Here is a 16,866-nt window from a genome sequence, read left to right on the forward strand (position 1 = left end):
GATCGGGCCGGCTCGCCCACCCCCTGCGCGCCACGATGCAGAGCCTTGGCATCCCCATCGCTACCGACGTCGATGCCTCCAACATCGCCAAGGCCCGGACTCAGCTCAAGGAGGACCGCCAGCACTTGCTGGACCTAACCGAGACGCTTGCCGCCGTGCAACGTCACCTGGACTCCGCTCAGCTGGAGCGCAACACCGCCTATGGCTTCACACCTCCTGCGGCCGAGCCAAGCCGGGTCGCCGACGTGCGAGCCCGGGGTGGCGTGATCGGCCATGCCTTCGGCACCATCCTGCCCGTCTACGAGACTCCCGTGAAGAACATGCACGCCACCAAGGTGTCCGCGGTCGTCATAGATTAGCTCACGGGCGAGGAGCTGAAGGAGCGCCTCAAGCAGGTGAACGACCTCCTCACGCGGCCAACGCGCAGCAGGACCGCCTCAACCAACTCACCAACCCGGCGGGATCCGGCTCCCTCCGTGCCAATGGACCCGGCGATCGTCAGAACACGGCGTCTTCACCACCCGGCGAGGCGCACTCCGGCTGCACCCGGACCCAACGCAACCCCGCCCCGACGGCTGCCAGCGGCTTGGGCGACGAGCCGGCCCTGGAAGATCGACGCCAGTTTGATCCTCCCCTTCAAGCCAGCCGACATCCGGCTTTGGTCGACCCAGCCGCCCGTGGCACGGTCGCCAGCCGGCTCGGCCCCCGCGCCATCGACGACACCGATGCCCGCCACAGCCTCGACCGACTCGCCCTCTCCCAGGAGCTGGAGGAGAGCGGCCCTGTCGGGCTGGCGTGCTTTTGTCCACGCATCTGGGATGAGCCCTTTACTAAAGGGTTCACGCTTTCCCGTGACACCCCCAAGTACAATGGCACCGTGAAACCGGAGGACTGGCTCACCAACTACACCATCGTCCATAGGCATCGCCAGTGGCAACCACCAACTCGATGTACGTTATGCGCCACTCATGCTCCAGGGCTTGGCCCGCACATGGTTGAACAGCCTGCTGGTGGGCAGCATCAACACGTGGGTCGATTTCGAGCAAGCCTTCGTACGCAACTTCATCGGGACCTACCAGCGACCTGGCCGCCCCAGCCAGCTTGCCATGTGCATGCAGGGGCCAACGGAAACCGGCCACGAGTACCTCGCATGCTGGACCGAGCTCCAGGACAGCTGCGAGGGCGTCCATGAAGTCCAAGCTATCCAATACTTCGTCAACGGGTGCCGAGATGGCACCCTCCTCAAGCACAAGCTCTTGCGTTCCGAGTCAGCCACCATGGCCGCGCTCATGGTGACGGCGGACAAGTACGCCAACACCGACTACGCCACGAAGATCCAGGTGGCGCTGGATGAAGCCGACAAGGTGAAGCCGGTTCCCCCTCCAAAGCCGGCCGGTGAAGGAAGTCGGCAGCAGCACAACCAGCAGAACAACAACCGCAAGGCCGACCAGCCAGCCCAGCACTATGACAACCGGCTCGTCGCGGTCGCCGAGCAGGCACCGCGGCAGACCGACAATACGGTGTGGCAGCCTGCCATGAGTTTCGAGGAGATGCTCGACACTCCCTGCAAGCATCACAGCGGCGCGAGGTCGTCCACGCACACACTTCAGCAGTGCACCATCACCAAGCGCATCATGAGGGGCGACATCCTGCCTCCTCTGACCCGGCTCCGGGAGTAGGGCAGCTGCCTCCTCCTCCTCCACTGCCCCCGACTGGCGGCGGGATGCACGATGATGTCTACCCGGCCCAAAATGCGACCTATGTCGTCTTCACCAGCCTCGGTGACAACAAGCATAGCGAGCGCCTGCTCCGGCAGGAGGTGAACACTATCATCCTGGCCAAGCCGGAGTACATGCACTGGTCGGAGCGCCCGGTCACGTGGACCCGGGAGGACCACCCGACTGTCATGCCAAACCCGGGTGGCTACGCCCTCGTCCTCAACCCTACCATTATCGCACCCCGGCACACGTGCAAGTTCTCCTGGGTTCTCATCGACGGCGACAACAGCATCAACATCCTCTATCGTGACACCATGACTAAGCTCGGCCTCGAGGCCAAGGACCTGGAGCCGACCGGGACGATCTTCCACGGCATTGTTCCCAGCCTCTCCTGCTCTCCGATCGGCCATGTCCGGCTCGACGTCCTATTCAGCGATAGTGACCACTTCCGACGCGAGCCGCTTTGGTTCGAGGTGGTGGACCTGTCCAGCGCATACCATGCGCTGCTGGGCCGACCCGCGCTCGCCAAGTTCATGGCGGTTCCCCACTATGCTTACCTGAAGATGAAGCTGCCGGGTCCGAAGGGCCTCATCACCATCACCAGCGACTACCACAACTCCCTGGAGTGCGCCTGAGACGGCTCCAAGCTGGCCGAGTCGCTGGTCATAGCCGATGAGCGGCGCCAGCTCGACCGGATCGTCGCCCTGGCCAACGAGATGCCGGCCGTGCCGATCCCAGCCGAGGAGCCGGCCGATGAAGCCTCGTTCAAGCCCTCCAAGGAGACCAAGAAAGTGTAGTTGAACCCGAAAGACCCCAGTTGCAGCAAGTACGCTGTCGTAGGCACCCGCCTCGACAGCAAATAGGAAGGTGAACTCGTCGACTTCCTCCGTGAGAATCGGGATATTTTTGCATGGACCCCAAAGGACATGCCGGGTATCCTGAGGAAGTACGCCGAGCACAAACTCCACGTCCACAAGGACGCCAAACCTGTCCGCCAACCCCTGTGACGTTTCTCTGAGGAGAAGAGAAGAACCATCGGTAAAGAGGTCGCCAAGCTTTTGGCGACCGGCTTCATCATGGAAGTATTTCACCCCGAGTGGCTGGCCAACCCGGTCCTCGTCCTAAAGAAGAACAACACCTCGCCCATGTGTATCGACTACACTAGCCTGAACAAAGCCTGTCCTAAGGATCCATTCGCCCTCCCGTGGATCAATCAAGTCATCGACTCCACCGCCGACTATGAGCTCCTGTCCTTCCTGGATGCTTACTCCGGCTATCATCAGATAAAGCTGGACCCGGCCAATGCCCTGGAGACGTCCTTCATCACGCCCTTTGGGGCGTATTGTTACATCACCATGTCATTTGGACTGAAGAACGCTGGTGCCACTTTCCAGCGCTGCATGCAGAAATGCTTGCTGCTGCAACTCGGCCGCAACATCCACGTTTACGTGGACGACATCATGGTGAAGACCAAGCAGCACCTCATGCTCCTCGACGACCTGAAGGAAACATTCACCAACCTGCACGAATACCAAGTCAAGCTCAACCCGGAGAAGTGTGTTTTCGGTGTCCCGGCCGGAAAGCTACTCGGCTTCCTCATCTCAGAGCGCGGCATTGAGGCAAACCCGGAGAAGATCAAGGCCATCGAGCGCATGCGCAAGCCGGCTCGGCCACGCGATGTCTAGAAGTTCATCGGCTGTTTGGCCTCGGTCAGCCGGTTTCTCAGCCGGCTGGGCAAGAGGGCCTTGCCCCTGTATCAGCTAATGAAGAAGACGACGTTGTTCGAATGGAATGACCAGGCGGACAAGGATTTCAGGGACCTCAAGCGCATCCTCTCCACCGCACCCATCCTGGCCGTGTCGGCCATGAAGGAGCCGTTGTTGCTCTACATTGCCCCAACCTCGCGGTCGGTCAGCACGGTGATGGTGGTCGAGCGACCAGAGAAGGGCAGGATCCAAGCCGTCCAGGGCCCAGTCTACTACCTGAGCGAGGTGCTCTCCGCCTCCAAACAGAACTAGCCGCACTACCAGAAGATGTGTTATGGCGTGTACTTCACCGCCAAGAAGTTGAAGTGGTACTTCCAAAAGCACGTTGTTATCGTGGTTAGCACGGCCCCCTTGGGCGAGATCATCGGGTGCCGAGACGCCTCTGGCCGGGTCGCCAAGTGGGCGCTCGAGCTAGCCGGCCACACCATCCTCTACGAGCCCCGCACGACGATCAAGTCCCAAGCCCTGGCCGACTTCCTCGTCAACTGGACCTAGACCCAGTACATGCCTCCGCCTTCGGACCCGACACACTAATGCATGCACTTCGACGGCTCCGAGATGCATCTCGGCCTGGGGGCCGGGATCGAGCTATCCTCCCCGAAGGGCGACCGGCTTCGGTACGCGCTCCAAATCCACTTCGTCGCCTCCAACAACGTTGCTGAGTATGAAGCCCTTGTGCATGGCCTCTGGCTTGCCAAGGAACTCGGCATCCGACGCATCTTGTGCTACGGCGACTCGGATTTGGTCGTGCAGCAGTGCTCCGGCGAGTGGGACGCCCACGACCCCAACATGGCAAGCTAACGCTTCCTTGTTCAGAAGCTGTTCGGATTCTTCATGGGCTGTGAGTTCCTCTGTGTCCCGTGTGCGGAAAATGAGGCCGCCGACATGCTCGCCAAGATCGCCTCGTCCCGACAGTCCATCCTGTCTGGCGTCTCCCTCGAGCACCTGCAGAAGCCATCTGTCAAGCCGTCTCCGGACTTCGAGTCCATCTACGTTCCGGACACCCCGGTCGTGCCTCAACCCGGCCTGTGGCCTGCCGAATCCGGCCCGGGGGCCTCCGAAACCCAGCTCAAAGCCTGCGGCCACCAACCCGGCTGCCGACGTCCTTGACCCGGCCGTCGTCGTCCCCAACCCGGGGGCTGCTGACCCCGGCTCGGGGGCCACCGCCCCAGAACCCGCCATGGTGGTCGTCTTCACCGTAGTAACTACTTCATCATGGGCCCTGTCCATCTCAGAATTTCTTAAGAACGGGGTTCTTCCCATGGATGAAACCGAGGCCCGACAAGTCCAGCACCGGGCATCTGCCTACAACATCATCAACAACAAGCTCATCAAGCGCAGCCCCACCGGCGTGTTTCACGCTGCGTCGAGCAGGACCGGGGCATTGAGATCCTCTTCGACATACATTAGGGCGAGTGTGGGCACCATGCCGCCTCGTGGTCCCTGGTGGCCAAGGCTTTCCGCCCTAGTTTCTACTGGCCCACGGCCCTCCAAGACGCCGAGTCGCTCGTCCTCAAGTGCGAGGGATGCCAGCGCTTCAGCAAGCGCAGCCACCAGCCGGCCTCAGCACTCCGGACCATCCCAATCGCCTGGTCTTTCGCGGTCTGGGGACTCGTGTCAGGACCCCGATTCTAAGTCACACCGATCTAACATGTAACACATCATATCACTTTGTGTCCTCACGCATGGTATTCCCACGGGTGCCACCTTACCTGGCCCGGGACCGTTTGCGCCTTTTGGCTCACGTATATGATAGTGTCGCTAGTATCCATATGACAGAGAACCCGGGCCGACATGAGTAGTCGTGAACCCAAAGTGGCACTAACTTACGGGGACAGGCATACATGAACCTGCATCGAACGTGTCGGTCATCAGCGAGTGAATCCGGGCTGTAGCAACTAGGCTAACAGGACTCCGGGAACCCGGGCTGTAGCAGGATAGCAGGACTCCGGAAGACACCACGTGACATTTCCCCGAAGGGACAGACACAAGGACGAAGTGGATCACATGTCGGCCAGTCTAAGTGTTCCAGAACAGTAGTAACTGGGCTAGTAGGACTCCGGTAAACCGGGCTGTAGCAGACTACCATGGCTCAGTGGAAGCACTAGACTACATTTCCCCATAAGAGAGGCTACCAAGGATAAACAACTAGGTTGTCGGATCCCACACATACCAAGCATTTCAATCATACACACAATATGCATGATATGTGTAAATACAACATGGCATCACAACAAAACTCTACAACTCAAAGTATTTATCATTAGGCTCCGAGGAGCCAAGTATTACAAACATGGGTCTCATGACCCAACATACAGAGCATACAAGCAACAAGCACAAGCGGAAGCTTAACTTGTCTGAGTACAGACAACTACAAATGAAAAAGGCTGAGAAGCCTGACTATCTACAAGACCCTCCCAAGGGTACAAGATCGTAGATGGGGTAACAAGCTAAACGTCCAAGTCCACGCGGAACTACTAGTGAGACTGAAGTCTCTCTGCAAAAACATAAATTAAGCAAATGTGAGTACAAATGTACCCAGCAAGACTTACATCAGAACTAACTACATATGCATCGGTATCAACAAAGGGGCGGTGGAGTTAAACTGTAGCAAGCTAGCTTTGACTCGGTGGCTATCCTAAACTACGACTACAAGTAACTCTTTTGAGGTGGCGCACACGAGTCCACATATTCACCAAATCAATACACCACTATGGATCCGCTCCCGTCTCCCTACAAGAACGCCATCCATAGCACTCACGCTTATCTTGGGCATTTTAGAGTATCCACTTTCACTTGTCTATGAACTATATAGGCAACTCGGAAGTCCTTTACTGCGGACACGGCTATTCGAATAGATCATGTTAACCATGCAGGGGTGTACTTCTTCACACACGCTCTCGCCACTTACCACCATGTACACGTCGTGTATCTCGGCAACCTTCAAGCGGAAGTCTGGCGAGGGAGTCGGCCACGACCTGACTAACCACGCAAGTCTCTAGTCCACGTTTATCGCCTATTTGGGTTCCATCCGCAAGGAGATCCGACCGGGGTGTCGCTCACCACCCCAAACGATGTGTGCAGGGTTCCCAAGCCCACCTCGTCGCCTGGATCTACGCTTGGTACACTGTGCCACGGTGCCTAGTCTGTCCCAAGCCCACCTGTACTGGGTGCCACTTGGTAGACTACTAACACAACCTACAAACACCAGAAACTAGTTGCAACTCCTGGACAGAGATCGAGGCAGTTAATAAGCCGAGAGGGGTCGAGTTACCGGAACCCAATGTGTGGTAGTAACTATTCATGGATCACAAACACAGAACTCAGTTCCTGAGGACGGTTTCAGTGAGACAACCCACCATGTACTCCTATATGGACTCTCACCGCTACCTTTACCAAATCGTGTTCACACACTTAGCTCTCAATAGTAGGACATGTTCACACCTTTCCAATTCATCCTCGATGAATCAGACCTGACACAACTCTAAGCAATAGCAGGCATGACAAACAAGCATGAATGAGTAGGCACATCAGGGCTCAAACAACTCCTACTCATGCTAGTGGGTTTCATATATTTACTGTGGCAATGACAGGTCATGCAGAGGAAAGGGGTTCAACTACCGCATCAAATAATAGTTGAAACATTGTTATCCTAATGCAGTAAAAGAGAGCAGGAGCGAGAGAGTGGGATTGTATCAGAATGAACAAGGGTTTTTTTGCTTGCCTGGCACTTCTGAAGACAGTATAGCTCTTCATCGGTGTGTCGTCGAACTCATCGTTGGAACACGTCTATCGAGAGAGAACAACCACTGGCAATAGAGAAGGAACACAATCAATGCAATGCACAATATGATGCATGATCATGACATGTCAATATGCCGTGATTTGAGCTAATGCAACTAGCAACAGGTTAAATGGAGTTCGTTTGGATCCAAGATTCAAATTCAAACTCCATATATGGATATTCAAATGCCATTTATATGATTGGTCCTAAACAGCAGATATAAGTTGTTCTAACATGCATGAAAAAGGTACATATGGGTAGACTGGATTTTTCTGATAATTTTTCATATATAATTTATTTCATTCTAAGCTACGGTTAAATTTCTGTGATTTTTAGAAGTTTAGATTATTTTCTGAAATTCATAAATCATTTCTGATTTATTTTAAATCCCAGAAAACCTTTGCTGCGTCAGCACTAAGTCACGGTGACGTCAGCATTGACCAAAGTCAAATCTAACTGGTGGGCTCTACATGTCATTGTCTCAGGGGGGTTAACAGTGGTTATTTAACTTTAATTGTGCCACTAACAGTGTGGGTCCCACATGTCATCCACACGAGGTTGATTAACTGATTAGCACCTAATATAATCCTGCCACGTCAGCATCACCGAATTAAGCGTCGGCGACCATAACTCACGGCGGGGGCTCGCCGGAGTTGCTCGGGCTCGCGCTACAGGCGGCGGTTTGCGATGCGGTTGGTCTCTACGTCGAGCTGAAGCTTGCGTGCATCTAATGAAGCAGGTAGGCAGAGCTACGGTGGTCTGTGGTGATGGCAGCAGCGAGCTAAGCGGCGGCCGGAGTGCAGAGATGCGCGGGCGCTGCGTTGCGGGCGGCTAGCGAGTGAAGAGAGGGTTGTGATGGGTTCCTGGGCACTCCAGGGGCATGCTAGGCAGCGCGGGGCGTCTAGAGGAGCTCGGCGGTAGTGCGCCCATCTGCCATGGTGGACGGTGGTGCGGGAGCTCGGTGAGCAGCAGCTACGGGACGGCCTAGAGGAAGGGGACAAGGGGGTAAAAGGAGAGGAGCTCACGGCGAGGTGAAAGGTGTAGACGGCGGGGTCGGGGACGACCCGGGTGGCACGAATTGGCACCGGCGATCTCGGTGGCCCGAGGTAGAAGATGACGACGTCGAGGGTGTGGTGGTGCTTCCTAGCTCACGTGGCTCGGTGGGGTAGACGGGGACGGCGTGGCGGAGTTCTCGAGCACGTTGGATGGGCGAGGGAGGGCCGGTGGCCGTGGCAACAGCGAGCGGCAGCGACGGGCATGCTCGGCCAGGGGGGAAGCAGAGGAGCGAGGGGAAGGGAGGTCCTGAGAGCGACAGAGAAGTGAGAGGGGGGTCGGGGAGGTGGTGCGGCACTCGTGGAGGCGTCCAGGCCCTCGGCGGCAAGCAGGAGCTGGCGAGGCGCATGCCTGCGGGCGGCGGCCACACGCGATCTCCTCCTGGCGGGAGGTAAGTGATGATTGGCACATGGGCCTGGTGGGCTGGCTTCTCTCCAGGGCCAGGTAAGTTACAGGTACTCTCTCTTTTCTAATTCTGTTTTGTTTTCTATTTTGTTCTGTTTGTTTTGATTTAGTTTAGGCACTAAATCATTTTAATAAATTCTGAAAATTATTGTGGATGTTAGATGAACTATTCCGGAGCTCCACAAATAACTTCGGAATATTTGGACCATTTAAAACATATATAGCATTTAAATGGCTCCAACTCAAATACTTTTGTGTTAATTCAAGAATCCAAAATGAACTAAAAATATATTCACCATTTTTGGCAGAGGTTTCCACCTTAACCAGAAATCATGAACTTTTCTTAGAACAGTTTGGGTTCATTGAAAAAGATTTTATTTGAACCTATTTGAATTGCATTTGTGCCAGGGTTTATCAATCCCCAATTCAAATTTCTTGAATTTAAACATGATGACATGGATGCTTTCATGCAATTAGATACAAGCAAATCTAGGGCTATGACAACTCGACATGGTGGGGCCCTTCAAGACCGCTCGAGGCGACATGACGCATTTGCTGGTGGCGGTGGACAAGTTCACCAAATGGATCGAAGCGCGGCCAATCAAAAAGCTGGACGGACCGATACCCGTCCGTTTTGTCAAAGACATCACGGTACGTTATGGCATGTCGAACAACATCATCATGGACAAAGGCTCCAACTTTGCCAAAGGCGCACTAACGCAATATTGTTCCGTCTCCGGCATCCGCCTCGACCTGGCGTCCGTTGCACACCCGCAGTCCAACGGCCAGGTCGAGCGGGCCAACGGCCTCATCCTATCCGGCATCAAGCCGCGGCTCATCGAGCCGCTCGTCCGCTCACCCGGCAGATGGCTCGACGAGTTATCGACCGTCCCATGGAGCCTCCGCACCACGCCAAACCGGTTGATACGTCCATTTTGCATCATGCTTTTATATCGATATTTATTGCATTATGGGCTGTTATTACACATTATGTCACAATACTTATGCATATTCTATCTTATTTTACAAGGTTTACATGAAGATGGGGGATGCCGGCAGCTGGAATTCTAGGCTGGAAAAGAAGCAAATATTAGAGACCTATTTTGCACATCTCCAAAAGTCCTGAAACTTCACGGAAGCACGTTTCAGAATATATAAAAAATATTGGGCGAAGGAAGTACCTGAGGGGGGCCACCCACCGTCCACGAGGGTGGGGGGCGCGCCCCCCTGCCTTGTGGGCCCCCTAGTGGCCCTTCGATGCCCATCTTCTGCTATATGAGGTCTTTCATCCGAGAAAAAATCATAAGCAAGCTCATGGGACGAAACTCCGCCGCCACGAGGCGGAACCTTGGTGAAACCAATCTAGGGCTCCGACAGAGATGTTCTGCCGAGGAAACTTCCCTCCGGGAGGGGGAAATCATCACCATCGTCATCACCAACGATCCTCTCATCAGGAGGGGGTTAATCTCCATCAACATCTTCACCAGCACCATCTCATCTCAAACCCTAGTTCATCTCTTGTATCCAATCTTTGTATCCAAACCTCAGATTGGTACATGTGGGTTGCTAGTAGTGTTGATTACTCCTTGTAGTTGATGCTAGTTGGTGTACTTGGTGGAAGATCATATGTTCAGATCCATTATGCATATTAATACCCCTCTTATTATGAACATGAATATGCTTTGTGACTAGTTACGTTTGTTCCTGAGGACATGGGAGAAGTCTTGCTATAAGTAGTCATGTGAATTTGGTATTCGTTCGATATTTTGATGAGATGTATGTTGTCATCCCTCTAGTGGTGTCTTGTGAACGTCGACTACATGACACTTCACCATTGTTTGGGCCTAGAGGGAGGCATTGAGAAGTAATAAGTAGATGATGGGTTGCTAGAGTGACAGAATCTTAAACCCTAGTTTATGCGTTGCTTCGTAAGGGGCTGATTTGGATCCATATGTTTCATGCTATGGTTAGGTTTACCTTAATACTTCTGTTGTAGTTGTGGATGCTTGCACTAGGGGTTAATCATAAGTGGGATGCTTGTACAAGTAAGGACAATACCCAAGCACCGGTCCACCCACATATCAAATTATCAAAGTACCGAACGCGAATCATATGAACGTGATGAAAACTAGCTTGACGATAATTCCCATGTGTCCTCGGGAGCACTTTCCTTTATATAAGAGTATGTCCAGGCTTGTCCTTTGCTATAAAAAGGATTGGGCCATCTTGATGCACCTTATTTACTTTTATTACTTGCTACTCGTTACAAATTACCTTATCACGAAACTATCTGTTACCGATAATTTCAGTGCTTGCAGAGAATACCTTACTGAAAACTGCTTATCATTTCCTTCTGCTCCTCGTTGGGTTCGACACTCTTACTTATCGAAAAGGCTACGATAGATCCCCTACACTTGTGGGTCATCACCGGTCGACCGGGTTCACCCCGTTCTTCCTCGTCTATGGAGCCGAAGCCATCATCCTGGCCGACGTCAAGTTCGACTCGCCACGCGTCGTGATGTACACTGAAGCCGAAGCCAAAGAAGCCCGCGAGGACGGTATCGACCTACTCGAAAAAGCACGCCTCTTGGCACTCAGCCGGTCAGCCATCTACCAGCAAGGACTAAGGCACTACCACAGCAAGAAGATCAAGCCCCTTGCATTCCGGGAGGGAGACCTCGTCCTCCGACTTGTCCAGCAGCAAGCCGGCCAACACAAGCTATCCTCCCCATGGGAGGGCCCCTTCATTGTCAGCAAGGCCTTGTGTGACCGCAAGGCCTACTACCTCATCGACGCCTGCAAGTCAAACAAGTGCAAGAGAGACACTACCGGCGAAGAGACAACCTGGCTGTGGAACGCAGAATTCCTCCACCCATTTTACCGTTAGTTGTGTGCACGTATATATCGCTGCCTTTTGTAATCATATGAAAACTATGGAGTCCTCGAACGATGCTCGGGGGCTTCCCTTTCTGACCAAGCTATTGTGTCTCCCGTATTTATGCATTTTTCTCTTAAACCAACCCCACCACCGGTTCGATCGACCCGACCCGAGGGCTCGAGGGCTGACCGTCTTGGACACCACCCGCCTCCTTCCTTAGCAATTCCTAGCGTGTTGAGATCGTCGCGGTCCCTCACTTTGCCCTAAGCCATAGAACCGGCTTCGGCTGTCGCCTGGCAAGCATAACGGGCCAAAGCACCAACACGCCATGAATCCTAAGTCAAAGGACCGCCGGATTTCCCACCTGGCCCCGACACTTCAAGTTGTCGCATGACCGGCTGCTCGCCAACCAGCCCCGCCGGATTGCCGCCAGCCGACCCAGTGGGTGTTTCGCTCGCGCTCAGCGTTTCAAGAAGCCTAAGTACCGCATGCTCCTCTCAAAGGATGAACTCCGTGTTACGGACCGGAGCCTCGGCCGTCAGACTCGCGGGGAGGGAGGCCCAAGAGGGGAAGGTCGCAAGAACACGGCTCAAGAAATGGAAGGCAAAAGTGCAAGCATCCGCGAAATATATACACCACAAATTTAAAACACGGGCCCAAGGCCAGAGTTCATTAGACCCGAACACCCCCGGTGGGTGGGTGGACCCGCTACCTAACAGAAATTTTTACTAAGATTAGCAGGGCAACCTCAGACATCTCCAGCACCGGGTCGCGCAGCTGCCGGCTCCTCCTCGGCGGCCTTCGGGTTCGCCGAAATGCCGGCGTCCTCCTCTCCGGCATCATCATCGCCGTAGACGCCCGTCTCCTCGGAGCTGCCCTCTGGGTCGTACAGAAGCAGGCCGTGGTCATCAGCAGGCATGACTCTTCCGTCTTCCGTCCGCTCCGGCTGGAACTCGTCGTGAATGGCAAACCCGGCAATGTAGCTGCCCCGGGCCATGATCCGTTCGGCCTCCGCCCGCAGCTTGTCGGCGTTCTGGGAACGGGGGTCCCCAGACTTGCCTGCCTACGGCCTGCGGCGTGGCTTAAAAGGGGCCCCAACACGGCCCATCTTCATCAACACAGACCCAAGACCCTCGCGAGGGGTCAAGCCTCGCGGGGCGGACGACGTGGAGCTTCCTTGGGCACGGCCTCACCAGGCTGGCTCACGAGGAGGCGGAGAGATCAAGGCGGGGTACCTCATGAGGAGCCCGTGACACAAGCCATGACGACCAAGGGTGCCAGGCGGGTGCCAGCCCGCGCAGTGTCCTCGTTTCCTCTTCGGTGCAAAGGGGGCAAGTGCAGCCGCGAAGTACCGAGGCATCAGGCAAAGGTTGCCATTTCGGTGCAACAAGACCAAGACCAGAAGGACTGCAAGACGGAGGTCATCGTGGAGCCCAAGATGGCGTCACCACCAGAGCTTTGTGCAGGCGAAGACTACTTTTGTCAGGGTAGCTAGTACTAGCTGTCCCCCTTTAAATTAGCCCGCCATTGTTGGCTCCCTTTCCGCTCGATATTTTGGAAGAGGACCAGGGCCTCTATAAATAGGACCAGCCACCCATAGAGGAAGGGGGTTTTTCGGAGAGAGAGTTTTAGAGAGAAACAATCAGAGAGAGAGAGAGAAGGGTGGCTGAACTCCTCCCAGCAGTTCATCGCCCCAGCCAAGAACAGACCCTCGCGAGGCTGTTCTTCCTTGTATCATTCATCATCATCAGCCCAAGAGGCAATCCACCACGCCACACACTGGAGTAGGGTATTACACCACAACAGTGGCCCGAACCAGTATAAACCCTGTGTCTCTTGTGTTGTTCTTTCCATAGCTTAGATCTTAGCGAGGCGGAGGGGTGCAGGTAGGTAGGAAGCGAAATCTCCGCGTGCACCCCAGTGTTCGAACCTCAAGGGTCTGCCGGAACCCGAAATCCGACATTTGGCGCGCCAGGTAGGGGTGCGCCGGAATTCGTCTTCCACCACCCCATTCTCCTCCGACCATCGCACCCATGTCTGACGCTCGTCGGGCCGCGCCGAGCGTCGGGCCGCTCTCGCTTCCCGCGTCGCCCAGACGGCTCCTGTCGGCGGGCGTCCTCACCATTCCCCGTCACCTGCCGTCAACGCTGCCACCGGCCCGGTGGGGGACGAGCAGCAAGCATCGTCTCAGCATCCGTCCGTGCGGCAAGACGGCCGCACCGCAACTCCCTTGCTCCCCCCAGCTGGTTCTTCGTCCCGCGCGCTCCGCGCACCCATGGAGGCTCAAGCTGCGCTCATCACGGAAAACGAGCTCCTGCGCTACCATCCCGTCGACGACGTCTATGAAGAATGGCTCGACCGCGTCGCCGAGCTCGTCCGTGCCGCAGGGGGCTCTCCTGCGCCGTCCGTTCCGCTGCACAGCACCCCGCCCCGCGCGGGCGATGAAGCTCCGGCGGCGCCCCGGCCGCCTCCTCCTCAAGAAGGCGCCATGGCTCCAAGGCGCGTGGCCCCTGGGCGGAACCCGCTCCGTCAGGTGCCAGCGCAGCAAGAGCAGAGCTGCCAGGAAGTCCCTCGCCCGCAAGAAGCTACCCGGGCGCTCCCTGCTCCAGCACGCCGCAACCATGCCCCTGCTCCCGCACGTCAAGACCCAGCTGCAGCGCGTGGGGACATGCAAGACCAAGCTCTCCGTCACCCAAGGCCTCCCGTGGCCACAGCAGGCTGTTGTGCCTTCACCATCGAGCTACGCAGTGTCGCATGGCTCGGCAAGTTCAAGCCAGACCTGCCTCCTCGGTACGACGGCACGGCTGACCCAACGGAGACGAGAAGGTCATGGCGAACTGGTTTCCCATGGCGCTCAAGGATGGGGCCCGCACCTGGCTCCTGAACCTGGCTCCAGGCATGATCTCCTCCTGGGACGAGATGCGCACCCGCTTCATCGCCAACTTCCAAGGTACTCGCGACCGGCCACCCGCCGTGAGTGACATGCGCCGCATCAAGCAACAACCCGGGGAGACCCTGCAGAAGTACATCCAGCGCTTCAACAAAGCACGCCTCAAGATTCCCAGGGTGACTGAGGAGGCCATTATCTCGGCCTTCTCCGACGGCGTGCGCGATGTCAAGATGAAGGAGGAGCTGGCGATGCATGAAGATCTGTGCACTTCTTTGGAGCTGTTCAACTTGGCAACCAAGTGCGCCAGGGCTGAGGAAGGGCGTCTCTCCCTCCTCGAGCTACCTGCCGCGGACCCAGATGAGAAGAAGCCCAAGGCCAAGGATGTGAAGCGCAAGGGGGCTGCCGTGCTCGCGGCAGAACCAGACACCAAGCGGGGCAGAGATCAGCCCGAACCTTCCAAGGGCAGCCGGTACTGTGTGTACCACGACCTCCACACCCACAACACCAATGAATGTTAAGAGCTCCAAGCCGTGCGAGAAGGAAGGATCGGCCGTCGCCCCGACCGCGGTGACCGGGGCTACGGTCGAGGAGGAGGAAGGAATGCAGGACGCTGGGAAGACCGTGGCCCGTGCCAAGGGTGGCGCGATCAACCTCGCGAGGATCGCTGGCAAGACCCGCCTCGCGAGGGAGACTGGAGGGGTCAGCCTCGCGAGGATCGCCCGCAAGGCAACGCAGGCCTCCCTCCGCTGTCGCCGCAACCAAGGAGAAACAAGGACCTCCATCGGGATGAGGGGGCTGGGGGCTTCCAGGAGCCGTGCGTGATCGCCTGCATCCTGGGCGGGGCTCAAGCCCCAGCCTCTCAACGCATCTTCAAGCAGTTCGCCCGCGAAGTGAATGCAGTCCTCCCCAGGCTCGAAGCCACGCGCCCTCTCAGATGGTCGGCATGCGCCATCATGTTCAACTCAGCAGATCAGCTCAAGTGTGCGGCTACAGCCGGAGTCCTCCTGATGCTCTGTTCCCCAATCATCAGCAACGTGGTGGTCACCAGGACCCTCATTGATGGCGGGGCAGGGCTCAATATTCTGTCCGTGGAAACATTTAACAATCTCCAAGTGCCCTACAGCCAGCTTCAGCCAACCAAGCCTTTCTACGGAATCACCGACGGCTCCACGGTCCCGATTGGGCAGGTCCGCCTCCCTGTCACCTTCGGGGCACGCGACAACTACCGCACTGAGCTCATCGACTTTGACGTCGCTCACATTCGTCTGCCGTACAACACCATCCTCGGGTACCCAGCGCTGGCCAAGTTCATGGCCGTAACTCACCACGGCTACAACGTCCTCAAGATGCCAGGAAGTGGCGGAGTCATCACGGTGCCCTATGAAGAGAAGGATGCGGTGTGTTCCCTGGAACGAGCCTTTCAGGCCACGTCACTGGAAGACCCGGATCGCGGAAGCAGGAGGCTTCCCGAGACCGCCCCCAAGAAGAAGAAGACATCGTCCGGCCCAGCTCCTCAGGAGGTAGGCCCCTCTGGGCCCGTGCCTGCCCAGGGGGAACCTCCTTCCATCGCATAGGAAAGCACGCCCGACGCTCTCCTCAGGCAGGGCTCAGGGGCTCTCCCCTGGAGGGCCACCGACCTGGCTAGGGTCACGAGGGAGGCGCTTGGGCACTGCGTGGAGGCGTGTTTCGAAGCACGTTTCCCTCAAGAAGGAGTAAGGCAAGGAGAGCCAGACCCTCAGGAGTTCGTCAGCAAGGCCATTCAGGAGCTACAGGAGTCAAGAGTCATGAAAGGCGGCCGCCGTCTACCAGCAGTGGCTCCCCATCCAGGTGAGGATGGCGGGCTACACATCTGCATCGACATACCAGGGCTCAACCGAGTCGCCTCTCTGGCCCTCGCGAGAGGGGCGCTGCGGAGGTCCACCCCATAGCTATGTTCGCATGCCTTACGGCTTGCCAAACGCGGCTGCCACGTACCAGCGCCTCATGAGGGGCGTCATGGAGGCACAAGAGGCCAGGCATTCCGCAGACCTGGCGGAGATGGAGATGGTTCGCGAGGAGCCGCCAGCGCCTTCGGAGCCTCCCGAGGCCCCCGGGCCTGGGGGCTCGTGAGGATTGGCTTCCGCAGCCCACCGAGTCTGCTACACCAACACCCCTTCATCCTCAACGTCATCAGGTGACATCTTTCAAGTTTCACTTCCAGCTGGGAGCGCCCCCCAGGGCTGCATTATTCCCAGGCCGTGTGGGTCCGTCCCTGCGGCATGTATCCCTTTTATTTCATGTTGTTAGCTTACCTTATTGGGGGCGCCCCTCGGGCTGCATGATCCCCAAGTCGCTCGGGCCAGACCCAGTGGCGTGTATCCCATTTGCGTTTA

This window comes from Triticum aestivum, chromosome 1A (genome assembly GCF_018294505.1).
Source record: "Triticum aestivum cultivar Chinese Spring chromosome 1A, IWGSC CS RefSeq v2.1, whole genome shotgun sequence".
NCBI classification, from domain to species: Eukaryota; Viridiplantae; Streptophyta; class Magnoliopsida; order Poales; family Poaceae; genus Triticum; species Triticum aestivum.